The 14,627-nt window shown below is 39.3% G+C and overlaps 1 protein-coding gene across 1 annotated transcript in view; it reads left to right on the plus strand.

Moving 5' to 3' along the window:
- Gpc3 (glypican 3) overlaps window positions 1-14,627 on the plus strand; it is a 352,864-nt gene that overhangs the window by 182,199 nt on the left and 156,038 nt on the right.

Raw genomic sequence — 14,627 nt, forward strand, 5'->3', positions numbered from 1 at the left:
CAGTGGGGGGATTCCTTGAAGTTTTGTCCTACATGAATTGCAGGTAATGTCAAGATGGGAAGCTTCTAATGCTTTGGGGGGATTTAATGCTATGGGTTCAAACACCCTGGAAGATTGTCAAAACTTGAGGACTTTCTAACACATTTTATGTTAGATCGAAATAGAGTAATTAATTATACATATCCACAGGGTGCAGTGAAATCGGGTTCTGAGCCTCCAAACCCTGGGCATTTAAAAATTCTAAACATTGCCCCCTGTGAGCATGGTTCGTGTGAATCTCTTTGTATGCACTGACACCATGCAGCAGTCTTGGTTTTGGCATCAATTCTCACTTACCTATGTTCAAGCAAATTAACGTTCTCACCTGGCCACTGTACTTAAACAAGGATTGAGAATTGACAGGTAAGCTTTCTTTCTTTCTTTTTTATATGGGGATGTTCAGTGCCCTCTGTCTGGCATTCTTTCAGAGATAGAAGGGAAGGAGAGCAAGGTCACTGCAGAGAGCCAGGGACGTGTGGAAAGAAGTCTGTTAGAATTGGGTTGGCACATGAGCATCCATCCCTTGTTCTATAGTAAGATCTCTGGAAACGTTCAAAGAGCCAGGGCAGACAAAGTAATTATTGGCACATTACAAGGCTGATTTGACCATCATTTGCATCAATATTCCAATGAAACATCGGTGTCAGGGTGAATTAGAACAGTACAGCACCACCATTTCCTATTGCCCTCTGAGCTCAGATGATTTGTATCCCAAGAAAGAATAGAAAACAATGGAAAACAATGGTTTGGGCCATTCTGGGCTAAGAGGTTCTGACTTTATTGACACCCATATTGTGATTTTTTTTAAATGACAAATTTGAATTTCAGTTCATCTCTTAGTCTCTGACTTGAACAATAAACCTATTGAAGGGATTGCTTTCTTTTTCAATCAAGATAGAATTCTCAGTGATGTCAACTCTACTGCCTCAGATCCCGTGATTTGGAAGTGATAGCTTGGGTCTGGCCTTAGTGCTGTCCACTGAAGAAGCAACAGTCAATTGTGTCTTCTTTTTTGCTGGAATCAAGGACAGCCCACCCCCTTAAGCCTGCGCAAGTGGGCCCCCCGGCGTGGTTAAGAAAAGTGCTAAGCAACAGGAGCAGAAGACTTCATTAGGGAAGGCAACTGTAGCTGTATTTTTAGCGATTCTGTTTAAAACACCCAATCTCAAAATCGCCCTTTTCCAGGCATATTGCCAAATTACAGCAATGGGCCAGTTTTTTAATGCCCATTTAAAATAATCCCCCTCGAATGCAGCACTATGGCAAAGGTCCCTTTGGCAGAAAGCCACTTTAGACATCAGCTCGCTCCAAGCATTATTTTAAAACAGTGCCCAGGCCTCTCAGTAATTTAGGAGCTATTGCCTTTGAACCCAGAAAGTGTCAGTGCACTGAGAACATACAGAAATGGTGCTGGCATGAAAAAAATCGTTGGATCTCCTTTCCCATAGATAAATGTAAGACTTCCCTTGTCCATCTTTCTAGATTGAACTATTTTTCCCTGATTTAATCCTTTTTCCCCTATTCCCTTCAGATTTAAATAGCAAATTATGCCCATGGGGCAAGGAATAAGGTAGTGAAGAGGGAGAAAATTAAGTTCCAAGCATATGCTTTATGTATGCCAAATACTCCTCAACAAAGTGAAAAGTACAGCAGCCACTGTGATCTGGGCAGTAGATCACCTACCCAATCTCACTTGTCCTGAATAACGAAGTCATTGGTACATATTTTAGCACCAAACCAACAGAATTCTGATTTAGTACTACCTGAACTTTTGTCTCCAGCAGTTGTTAAGGCTTTAAGCATCACCAGAAATAGCTTGAAATGAGAGAAAATTCTCAAAAATGAGTTACCCAAAATGCAGGTCTGATTTCTCACTCAGTTGCATTTGTTCGTGTCTTAGGACTACAAATATATAACGGTCCTACAGCACGTCTACGAACAAATATCCTATGTCCTGCACATAAGGGCACACAATGCCCTTCCTCCCTCCTGCCCCACCGGCCTGGGCAGCAGAGATTCGTCTGTACAGAACTATAAAGACTATGAACTGTAATGCTAAGGAGTCAAAACCAGATGAGCTAATGGAGCTACTGGGGTGGAATTTTGAGAAAAAGAAAAACATCTTGCTGCCAGGAAGATCTGCTGAGCTCAGTTTCGAGGCTTGGCCGAGACAGTTCCGAAATCATGGTCTTTGGTGTTATGCAAATAATGACTTAGAGTTTATTTAGAAGTTTGGTGATAAATGGAATAAAAAAAATTGTCCTTGCTTAAAATCTTGCAAATTAGAGGCAGTACTAGGTGTCTGCTATCCTGATTTTAGCACAGAAGCTGGGACTTTCTCCAAGAGTACAGCATCGGTATAATGGATACAAGGGGCTGTTCAGACAATATAAAGAAGTGAGAGTGGCTGCTTCTATTTCTGACCACACCCCTTTTCTTCTCAGTTATGATTACGTAGTTGCTGCATCTCTTTTCTTTTTTCCTAACTTTGCATTAAGCCCACTACTACCTTTTGTTACTGTCATCAACTGCCCAAAGTTGTTTAGAGGATCAAGTCCCTTAGGGCCACCTGGTTTGTGCTTACTAACCTCACAGGTAGTACTCGACACAGTCCAGTATAGACAACTGAGACATTGCTTTGTGAGGAAGGTGATGTGCTCCCGGTGCAAGGCACATGGCATGCATTTCACAAGGCTGTGACCTTTGTGTTATACATTGGTGTCTTAAGAAACGTTGTGTCTTTTAAAAACAAACAATTGGATGTTTAATTAAAGACATTTTTCTAACTCATTTCCTTTGGTGGGGTTTATGTTTTTTAAGACAGAGTCTAATACATCCCAGGCTCGTCTCCAACTCATCGTACTATTGAGGCTGGTCTCAATCTCCCGATTCTCCTGCCTTAGCACCCAAGTGTTGGGATTACGGGCATGAACCATTCTTCCTGGGTCCAACTAATATCTTGATACTTGTTTCTGAGGTTGCTTAGACAGTGGCTAAAGCCTCTGATAATTGCTACAGTCAATAACTCAGGTAGCAGCACAGCCTCCATTGATTTGGTGTGAAGAAGTACCAATTACTGTGTGACTCAGGCCTAGATGGATTTGATGTCCTAGCTTCTCAATCACAATGGTACTGTATTTTTCACTTAACTGGTGCGCAATTGACATACAGAGAGCATGGTTTCCAGCTTAATTTGGATATAAGTGCACAGCCATAAATCCATGCTTACAGTCTATACCCTAAGTATATCCATTCCTTCAAAATCTTTTCTACTTTCTTCATTTATTGTCATTTTATAATTAAAACAAAAGGTCTACTTTCTTGGTGAGTTCTCCTACAGACTGTATTCTATATGTTGTATTCCTAGGACTTTTTTCACCTTATATAATTGAAAGTTTGTACCTCTTAATCAACATCTCTCTTTTGCTCTCACCCAGTATATAACATCCACAATTTTACTCTCCACTTCTAAAGATTTGACCTTTAAAAACGATTTCATTTATTTTATTTTAACATGTATGCATGTTTTGCCTGCCCATAGGTAAGAGGACTTTATGTGTGCCTGGATGTCCGCCAAGAGGCCAGAAGAGGGCGTTAGATCCCCTTAAATTGTAGTAACAGGCTGCAGTGAGCTATTGTATGTGTACTGAGAACCAAACCTTGATCCTCTGCAAGAACACTAATATTTACAGAATATAAGGGCAATTTTCTCAATCAAAATTCCATCTCTTTGACAAGCTCACAGGAAAGATATACTACCTGCCCTTAACCTTGGTGGGAGTGGCACTTCTCATCCTAAGACTTTGGTGCCAGAGACCAGAGATTGCATCTGAGTCTCTCTCTCTCTCTCTCTCTCTCTCTCTCTCTCTCTCTCTCTCTCTCTCTCTCTCTCTCCCATCTGAGCTCATCAGCACAGGCTCTAGAATTCCTCCAAGACTCACAAATACTCCAGTTTTCATTGTCCTCTAGAGACCGAGCATTGAAAAACTGTCATGATTCTGGCCATTCTGTCAGTAGTCCCTTTAAGGAACTGTAATTTGAGAGAAGACCTGACTTATTTCTTTTTAACAAAGACTAGCTCTTCAATTAAATACCGTAATTTTATGCCTATAACAGAGCTCTGAGATTTCCATGCTCACACGAATAATCCCCTTTTTGCTGATTTTCTTCTAATTTCCATTTCATTGTAAGTATAAGGCATGACAGGCAGTACATTTCTAAAGAAATGATTGTATAAGTAGTTGGAATGGGTCTGCTGTGCTGTACTCCTCACATTTTCCCCTTATCATGGAATTATTTTCTCAGCTACTCAGTAGATTCAGTGTAGCCAAGCAACTGAAGCATTAAACTTATTTTGAGTTCAACCAACAGCAAAGCAAACGGAAATGTACACAGTCTGTGACACACAGATTCATCCTCTTTCTCTGTGTGTTAGAAAAGAGCAGATAAGCATGCCATGGCGTTGCTATGTCCCATGTGTAGAGGTCGGAGAACAATTTTGCAGGTTAGCTGTCTCTTTCCACCTCATTTGAGATAGCGTCTCTTTGTTGTTGTTTGCTGTTGCATACTGTAGGTGACTTGGTTCACGAGCTTCTGAGGAGTAGCATGTCCCTGCCTTCCCTCTTTCTGTGCTACCACATCTTGTTTCGTGTGAGTCCTAGGGAATCTGGCTGTAGGTCCTTATATCTGAGTGGCACGCAGTCTCATATATCTTTTGAGGCAGTAACGCCTACTGGTTTGGTAATCTCTGGGTTCAGGCTGCATGAATTCACATTCTCAGCCCTTCTTCCCTTAGAGAGGAGACAGCAGTAGACACTCCTTATAAGGACGTTTTGATAATGATATTGGTTAATTCACATAAAATGCTTGCGACATTGTCCGGCACAATAAGTGATGCCAAGTTGTTAGGCCCTTACTCATTATTCCCGAAGCTTCCCTTCAAGTGGCATGGAATCTTTATCCTTGAAGAAGATGGACAATGTACCAACATTGTACACACAGCCAAGAGTCCTGTGTTCCATTACTGCTACTATGAACCATGTAGCTGTATGACTTAGATCCCGTCTTAATTTCAGCTAGCTCATGTGTGAAATTGAGATAATAATGTTTCCCTTGGCTACATGTATGCACCAGTGCACATACACACACTGCCTTTCAGCGATGGAGAAGGAGGGAGAAAATTAAAACAGAGTACTGATTTCCTACATCTGAAGCGATGTGAGGTGCTTTACATATGAGTCATGGTGACTTAGTAACCTATATACTGTTTATATTTAAACTATGAAAGAGTCATAGAACAAAGGAACATGTATACACAGCGTTTTGTGTTTTCAAGCATAGAGAGGCCATGTATTATTTTATCATAGCTGACTATTCCAAGCCTTTAGGGATCATGCAGTTTTGTGAGCTACCTCCAGACTAGCAGATAGTATCCATTCAGTATCAAATGAAACATATATTTATACAAATAATGCAGTCAGTCTAATGAGACAACTAAAATAACTCATAAATATTCTTTGGTTTATGGGCATTTGTTGAATATTTAATATTGCTAACATCACAAAATGACAGGGCCTATGGTCGTTTAGGTGCCAAAAGAGTTGGAATCTGGCTTGGTCATATGACATGAGGGACAGGAAGAAAAATAAATTTTAGGTTTTAGGGTCACATATCACAAATCAGTCTCTTCTTACATAAGAGAACAAACACGTCTTGTGGCTCTCTGTAAAAACCGCATAGAATATTGTTCTATGGATGGCTCAGTGAGATACCTGTTGAATTAATGTACAAATTTATTCTTTCAGAAGGTTATGCATGTGTAGCTTTTAAGGCAACTCAGATTCGATACTTTTGGTTACTGGTGGGAGTAAAGAGGGGCTGTTCATTCCAGTACCTGTAGGGAAGAGCAGCCTGTTGCTTGGATATTACTAAAGTTTTGGCTGTAAATTACCAGTGGCAATGCAAAACTCTATAAAGATCCGTATCAGCAAGTTGCAGACAAGATTCTCTTTAAGAACAAGGGTTGGGTAGAGAGATGGCTCAGTTGTTAAGAGCAATTGTTGCTCTTAACCCAGAGGACCTGGGTTTTATTCCCAGAGCTGACTTAGCAGCTCACAACTGTGTATAACTCCAGTCCCAGTAGGTCTGCTGGCCTTTTCTGGCACCTGTGGGCAGCAGGCACACAGATATACGTGCAGGCAAACCACTTCTATACATAAAGTAAAAAAAGAAAAAAATTGTGTTTAAAAGGAGAAGAAAAAATTGCATAAACCATTGACAATTGACCTTCCTTAGAATGGTAGTTCAGTGTCTAAGCAATTACAGAAGAAAACAGTACAAAAACATACATGCTAATTGGTCTAACAACACATAAGATCCTCTAGGTAATTTGTTCTTTATGGCAATAATTTAAGTTACATTGAGCAGAAACAGAAAGTCTCATTAGCTAAAGTCACTACCAGAATGCTTCCATGCCAACCTTTAAATGACACTATACCCTCTTAATGGAACAGAACCTTTCATTAAGTATCTTCTAGCCTTAAAAGGCATATTTTTATTTTTCTAAGCTTAGGTTAGCAAGTACTCTTTAGCTTTGATTTATGAATCATGATAATGGATCATAAAGCAAAATCATCAGAAGTTGAGGAGACAAGAACCAGACCTAGAATATGACATAATGGATCTTTTGGTCCAGTTAAAACATAAGCCATTTAATTGTATCCAGTAATCTATGTACCCTGCCATAGTTTCTGGAGAAGCACCTTTTCCTTAGAGTCTTTAAGGTAATGGTTCAGTGAGCAAGCCTTCACCATTTACCATGAGAATTCTTGAAGAAACTATAGGACTTTCCTTCTTTGGATAGCATTCGATTTCCTGTTTTAAAGAATAAATTAACACTCTTCTAGCGAGTGTCACTCCTACACTGTTCTGTCTGCTTTCCCAGGAATGTCTTATCCCATATGAACATACACATTGCTAGCCCTGTTGAAGCTACTCACACTAAAGCCTATTGCATTTTACCGTTGGTAGGTACATTTAACTCCAGTTTTTCAGTTGTGGGGAAAAGAAGTGTAAAGAGAGGACTCTGACAGCTGCTGGGGAGGACAGCATCTGCTAATGAGTTCCTGAAAGGGCACCACCCATTTACTAAGTGGGAGCACTTCAATAATTGCCACTGCAGACATGAAATTGTATGATTGCAATGATATTTTGTCTGCCTTTCTCGGTGTTCTTATCGCCCTACTTGTTTATTTCCCAAAGAATTTCCAGAATGTACGTAATAACTAGGAGGTGCACTGTAACTAAAACACCCAGGCACCCTCAAGCCAGTGGAGAATACAGGTAGGAAAGATGGAGGGAGTAAGGTTATGACACAAAACACATGACATGAAGTTTATTATGCTTGATAGAGGGAGACTATAAATTTAGCTGTAAGCTTTCAAGTCATAAATGTGAGGAGGGAAAAATTATGAGTTACATGACTCACAGAGTCCAGACGGTGAAAGCAAACTAGTTGTTCAGGAAAACTAATGGACAGTAAATGATAAGAACTAATTGGACTAATGGGGCAAAAGTGTGGTCAACTGTTGCAGGCTCATAAATTTTCTAGTACAGATTTTCACTTCTTGCTTCTGAGGACCCTTGCAATAAATCATTTTAATTGTCTTCTCTAGTTTGTAATAGCCTTTGGAGGAAATTCTATGAGTCTATCTATCTATCTATCTATCTATCTATCTATCTATCTGTCTGTCTGTCTGGTCATACTCCATCCATTCTTTCATCTACTTGTCTATCCATCCATTCATCCACCATTATCCCTCTGTCTGTCTGCCTATCTAATCTATCTTTCACTTCTCTCTAATGAGACATGTAATAACCCATGAAAAAATAGATTTCTTTTGTTCTGTCATTCAAATATTTCTTTACTGCTAGTTGATTTCCCTTATATTTTGAACCCTGCTATGTGAAAGGTAAAAACAGAGATTATGTGGGTTTATAAACTGCACAAATAAATGATTTATATTTAGTAGCAATTTGTTTTTAAACTTAGTTAGTTCTGGTTAAATGAATGTGAATTGGAAAGCACCAGGAAAATACAATTGAAATGGAACTGCAGCGTTTAGTGTCTTCTTTATGATTGTTTTTAAAATAAAAAAAAAAGCCTTATTTGCAATGTAAACTTTCTGTTTCTCTGTGGCTGGTTTTCAAAAAAAATCATTTACTATTCAAAAATAACTGAAACATGTTATCTGTTTGAGTGTTTTGGCCCACTAACTTTTTGCAGTTTCCCAACTAACATTACATTGATGTCATATGGCATCTACTGTATGCTAAAACTCCCTTTTTCAAGAACAAAATGTCAACGCAGATTGAAGGGAAAAAGAGGGAGTTACTTAAGTGTGTTTAGTGATTCTCATGACTACTTCCATCAAAGACTGAATTCTACAGTTCTGGTACTTTAAAAAATTAATAGATTTTATTTCAAATAGGTTTAAATTTGAAAGAAAGATCATGTACAATCTTTGGATAACATGAAAAATGTTTTTGCAAGAAACTACCTATCCATCATGTAACGTTGTTGTAGCATCTTGTATTCCCACTAGATAGCCCAGTGTATGTTGTTCCTCTACATCCATACAGTATTTGGCATTGTCCATTTTATGACTTTTAACCATTCTAATGCCTGCATAGTAGCATCTCATTATAAGTTTAATTTTTAATTTCCTAAAGATGTATGGTATTGAGAATCTTTTCTCTATTTGCTTGGAATTTTTGACTCTTTGTCAGGGAAGCAGCTGTTTGGCTATTTTGCTGATTCTCCAAGTGGGCTGTTGATTTTATTAGTGTGGAATTTTATTTGTATATTTATTCACTTACTTATTCATTCCCTCATTCATTTACTGGTGCTTCGAATTGAACCCAGTATCCACCAATGCTGGGGAAAGTGCTCTATCACTGAGAACTGATCAATTAAGAAAAACAAACAAAAGAAATACTTTATCTTCTTCATTCACCATTGACACCCTCTCTCCTTTCCACTTTCTTTCCTATTCTTCAAAATCAGTAATTATAATTGATTTTACTATTTTTTTTTTTTTGCCAGTCTTACCAGGGACAAACTCTCTCACTTTTGTCTACGAGAGTTCTTGTTTCTGTTTCGCTTCTGAAGGCGAGAAGCTGATGTCAATGGAGCTGTACAGCACTAGGATTCCTTCTTTTCACTGTTGACCCTTCTGCTAACCTGCTTGCTGGCGTGGATTCTGGTGAGGTTGATGAAGTTTTGTCCTTGCTGAGTCCACAGCCTCCTCCAAGGCTTCCGGTTTACCTCTAGTAGTTTAAATGTGGGTCTCTGCTTTGACAGTTTCATTTCCACTCACCTAGTTCTTTGAGTTCCTAGGCATGAGTGCTATCTCCAGAATTTTGGAAAGATCTTGTTCATGATGTCTTCAGATACTTCTGCCCAAGAATCCTTTCTCCTCTCTTTGAGTTCGACACGATTCACATTTTGAAAATTCCTCTTCTAATTTTTAGCTATTCTCATTCCTTCTTTCCTTTCTCTCCCCCATTTCAGTTTGTAAAGTTTCTGATTTTTCTTCAAGCTTACTGATTCTTTCCGCAGTTGTGTCTAGTATATGTGAGAGCCTATGAAAGCTGTGGTTCATTTATGGCTCAGTGCATCTGATTCCTAGCATTTCCTTTTGACAATGGTTAGAGTTTTCATCTCTGAGTTTAAACCACCCAGATGTTCTTGCCTATTCTATACCACAACAAAACATGGGTGCCACAATGATTTTCTCTCTTCAAACTGTGCCTGGTTTTCCTTGCCCTTTAACTTGGCTTATGCTTGCTAACTTAATAAATATACTTTTAATGTGAATTTTATGTTAATCGGGCCAGGGGGCTGGGGTATTTAATGTATGCTGTAGCTGTGACTATAGCTAAAGACATCACTTTCTTCAAATGTCTTTTACTATTTTTTCTCATATTGGCTTCAAGTTTCTCCAAGAATATTTTATTTGTTATTTTAAATATTGCTTTAAGTATTCTTATAGAGTGTATGATATGTTCATGGGTGCACATGTACCTGGGCATGTGTCTTAGGATAACGTCTAGGACTCAGTTCTCTTCTTCCACTGTGGATTCAAAGGACTGTTCTCCAGGTCCACGTGGCTTTGTGACAAATGCACATTTACATTGAGCCATCTCACAGGCCGTAGAACTCTTTCTCAAATAGTATTTGTGTCTTATATCACTCTCTATTGTGCTGCACTGTTACTCCGCTTTCGATGCACTGATGCTACGCTAACATAAGGGGTGTGCAAATTGTCTACAATTTAATGACCAACTGCACTGTGTTACTGTTTCCTTAGCCCTTCTTTTCCCCTTAGGTATGATGGGAAAGCTAGAGGAGGCTGAGTTATTAAACATTTTCTTCAGTTATGTGAAAAAGTCCTGTCCCTTGAAAGGTAGATATTTCTTATGGTGAATATGTGAGTTAATTAATTTTTCCTTTATTCAAAAGGTGAGTTTTAGTTTTCTGGACTCCCCACTGTGAAAACTTTGTGTCATTTCTCAGAATAAATGCAGAGATGTAAGACAGCTCTAGAAGTCTGGGACCTCAAGAGTTTGTAACCTCTTTCTCTCTCTGTCTCTCTGTCTCTGTCTCTGTCTCTGTCTCTCTCTGTGTGTGGGTGTGTGTCTGTGTGTTGGTGTGTCTGTGTGTGTGTATATGTGTGTGTCTGTATGTGTGTGTGTGTGTCTGTGTGTGTGTGTGTGTCTGTGTGTGTGTCTGTGTGTCTGTGTGTGTACATGTGTGAATGTAGAAGCAGTGCTCAACCTTGGTAGTCATCCCTCAGGCATCATCCATATTCTTTTTGTGCGGTTTTTGTTTGTCTGCATGTTTCTTCTATTTTTGGTTTCTTTCTTTGTTGCTTCTTTAAAGACTGGGTCTTTCATTGGTCACCAAGTGAGCAAGATAGCCTGTCTAGCAAGCCCCAGGGATCTTCCTGACTTTACCTTCCTAGCAATGTGGTTACAAACTCATTTCATTATGCCCAGATTTTTTTACATAGTTTCTGGGGATTGAACTGCGATTCGTATGCTTTCATAGCAAGCCCTTCCCCAACCAAGCTGTCTCCTCATCCTCTGAGAATTTTCACCTCTTGAACTAATGCACATTCAGTCTCTAGCGATTACTCGACTAAATGTCTCTGCTTTTAAATTGGGGTCTTGAACTAGAAATATTACCTGTGTGAACCATATTGCCTCTGAGCCTCAGTTTCCTAACCAGTAAAATAAAGATGATTACAAACCCATGCGGTTATGACAGTTACATAGAGGGTGGGTATATGCATGTTTACCATGGATTCTGACATGTTCCTTGCAGGTGCCTGGGAAAAGTTAGTTTTTTTTTTTTCCATCCAAGCACCTGTAGTCGAAAATGAGGCTTGTTTTCAATCCAAGCCATTACGAAGTATTCATCCTTGTAACATTTAAAAAAAAATCTCATAACGTAGTGGCTATCCTTACAGTGCTAAGAAAACTGCTTTGAAAAAAGAACTGGTTTCTATAACAATTGCTCATTCTACAGACCTTGAAAGGGATTCCATGGTTCATTTATTTTTCTTGTCTTTCAACCCCAAGTATATTCTCCTTTAAAAAAAATATACTCAGCTGAGTAGCAAGAAGGCAAATAAAAGTCCATTTCTTTTAGTGTAGGTCTAAATGCAGGAACACCAACACCATATACTAAAGATAGCCATTCTGCTGCAATGACAGACTATATATCTTGGGGGTGCTTAAGTAGAAGAGGTTCTTGAACCATTTAAAGAGAGTCCCTACACTTCCCCCATAAAACTATATCTGGAGAACGGTGTCTGTCATTGAGCATCAAAAGTTGAGAAGAATATTGACAAGTCTAGCATGTGTGGTGGTCAGGATGGTGATGCTGCGAACATTTACAACTCTGGAGACTGGGCTGGTGAGATGCTTATGCCTGTGAGAACTTGAATTTGATCTTGATTCCCGGAACTTCCGTGGTAAAATGTGAGAAGTGACTCCATTAGTTGTCCTCTGACGTCCACAAGCCTGTCACAGCACAATTGTGTGCACAGACATACATATGTATGCACACTAAGTTAATAAAAATGCAATAACAAAAAGAAAAGGGAGGCTTTTCTTATGTGGACATATTATCTGTTTATTAAATCCATTTATTTCCATCTGTAGATTTTAAAGTTGGTGGATGTTCGAAGGACAAATTCTTCATGATAGCTCTGATGCCACTAGATTTGCTCACTTCATCCAAGGAAAGAGAAAGAAGGAAATCATCTCTAGCTATAGCCATGATTATTAGACTATGGTGTCAATGGACTCACACTTCCTTGCAGTTATTCCTACCCCTGACTTGATTTCTTGAACCCTCAAAAGAGAGACTGAAGAAGGCCAAGAATCACTTTGTACCTCGTGTTCCCTGTGAAAGCTTTACTCGAGCCCTTGTATTTTGGTCTGCTGCCATGAGCAGCAGAAGCGAGATACAGAAGCGAGAGACCTGGGCAAAACGCAGAGCTGTGTTGTTTGTTCTGACACGCAGACTCTGCTGTAGACAGCACGTGAGAGCTGGATGTTCACTGTGGACCCCTGCCCTTTCCTCCTGCAATATATGTTGTTGTTTCTGTAGAGGAGTTCATGATCTTCTGTAATTTTCTTTTTCTATTGATCCTGCAGTGCTGGCAACAGAACTTTTACAAAGAAATGTTATTGGCAGGAGAATCTGTGGGTTTTTCCTGCCGTGTATCTTTTATATTAGAGAATGAGTGTACCACAATTCAGGTAAACTTCGCTTCCCAGAGAATTCATTTCCGAGTGGCCTGGATGATTGAGCTCTATAGGGGTAACCTGTCTGCAAAGCTGCCTTCTGTCTCTTACTTCATGCTGCCCCAAGGCAAAGGTGAAAGTGTCGCTCTGCTTTATTGGTCTTTGGGCTTCAATTTTCTTCTGGTACATTTTCATTCAGAGATGAGGAAGTCGATGGGAAATGATGAGTTTAAAATAGATCTTAACTTTCTACACAGACTTTTGAGACTGTGTTGCAGACTCTAAGTTTGAGGGCAGCTAGGGTGTACCCATCACTTAGAGACACTGGTTGGAATTATGTTTACTTTGCAGCAGTGTAACCTTGGGGAAATATGTCCATTCTACTGAGACTTGGTTTCATTATCTATTAAATTAGGGTTGATAATACCAAATTCAGAAGATTGTTATAAGAAGTAACCATCAAAATGTTCTTTTATGTGACTTGTAATCTTCTATATCACCTGTAAATGTTTCTTTTTGAGATAAGGTCTCACTGTGTATTTCTGGCTCATCTGGGATTTCTTGTGTGGATCACACTGGCTTTGAACTTGGAGCAGATCTCCAGTCTCTGTTTCCCAAATGTTTGGATTATAATAGCGAACCACTGTGCTTGGCTACTCGTGAATATTTATTTCTGAGACACGAATGGTTTATCAGTGATCTCCATTTAGCTTATGTGCCCATAGCACCCAGCAAGCCCAAGACGCAATGCTATATTTCTACCTAGGGTTAAAATGAATGAGTAATCTAGAATATCAATTTTCTGATGGTTATAAGTAATTAAGTGACTGGCCCTTTGCACTACGTGGGCTAGATGACCACATAGTAGCATTCAACTTTTAGATTCAACAATGGAGAGGAAAGTAACAGGTGTAGCTAGGAAGGCAAAGTTTCTCGGAATCATTTACCATTCTAAACAATAGAATGCACACAAGTGAGCATGGTGTGATTGATAGAATGGAAAAATGTGCTCCATCATCACAGAGTTGCAAAATGGAAGGGATCAAAAACACTAGTACCTCTCAGTGGTACAAACGCCATCCTCAGACCAATAGCCAGTCCATATATTCTCAAAAACCTTTGTAGATGGCTAAGTTCTAATTTAAATTTATTTTTGGTCTCTCGTGGCCTTGGAAACTCTTTAGACTTACACTGGCACCTCTCCAACAGTGCTGGGCATGTGGCGAACTCCAGGGAAGAAGCTAAGGAATGAGTACTACCTTGTGAGGGATCTAGGGCAGATGGCAGTGGTTCAGTCTAGAGCTCACTTCTGCCACAGATGACTGAAATGTTGGGCTAAGTGATCCCAAGGAACATAGTCTCTCTAGTAGTCTGGAGGTAGTAATAATTTGAATTTTCAAGGCTCATGAATTGGCATCATTTAGAGTACATCTGTCATGGATCCTTGCATTTTGGAAGGAACTGAAAGTACTAAGGTAAAATATCAGGAAGCTTGACAAGTTTTGTTTGTTTTTAAACTCTTTCCTTTCTTTTTTTTAGATCTTTTACTTCTTTTCACATATAAATGTAACACTCCAGTTATTTGTGATAACATGTATCTAGAATATTTTGATTTGTGGAAAATGGCATGACACATTACTACTTTTTTTTTCTTTCAAAGCAGTGACACTAATTGGGCTTTATGCCAAGGGGCTGAAACAGCAGATGTAATCTTGAATTTGTGGTCTCTGTAGACTGGATGAGGCTTCCAAGCCATGTGGAAGTTGAACTTA

Source organism: Rattus rattus, chromosome X (assembly GCF_011064425.1).
Source record: "Rattus rattus isolate New Zealand chromosome X, Rrattus_CSIRO_v1, whole genome shotgun sequence".
Classification (NCBI taxonomy): Eukaryota; Metazoa; Chordata; class Mammalia; order Rodentia; family Muridae; genus Rattus; species Rattus rattus.